The sequence below is a fragment of the Ptychodera flava genome, chromosome 4 (assembly GCF_041260155.1).
Source record: "Ptychodera flava strain L36383 chromosome 4, AS_Pfla_20210202, whole genome shotgun sequence".
Classification (NCBI taxonomy): Eukaryota; Metazoa; Hemichordata; class Enteropneusta; family Ptychoderidae; genus Ptychodera; species Ptychodera flava.
In genome coordinates this window covers 45,425,107-45,425,384 of record NC_091931.1, presented here as the reverse complement: position 1 = coordinate 45,425,384, position 278 = coordinate 45,425,107, and positions in this window count along the sequence as shown.

Here is a 278-nt window from a genome sequence, read left to right as displayed (position 1 = left end):
CTGTAATTGAAGATACAAAATGACAAGAATTGAGTTATTTCAAAAACTACTGTACACCACTGGAAATCACGCAGTAATGAGAACTGACGTCTGTCAACAGAGTTTTTATAAAGCCCTAACATAAAGAGTCAGAAAATACAAAGCATGTTGTTTGTAACAGTATTGCCTGCTTTGTATTGGCCTGCCAAAGCACACATGTACACACTGCATGATAGTGTTTTTGCTATGACAGAATTTTAGGTCTTTTTGCTTCTTTGCATAAAATCCATAAACCACTG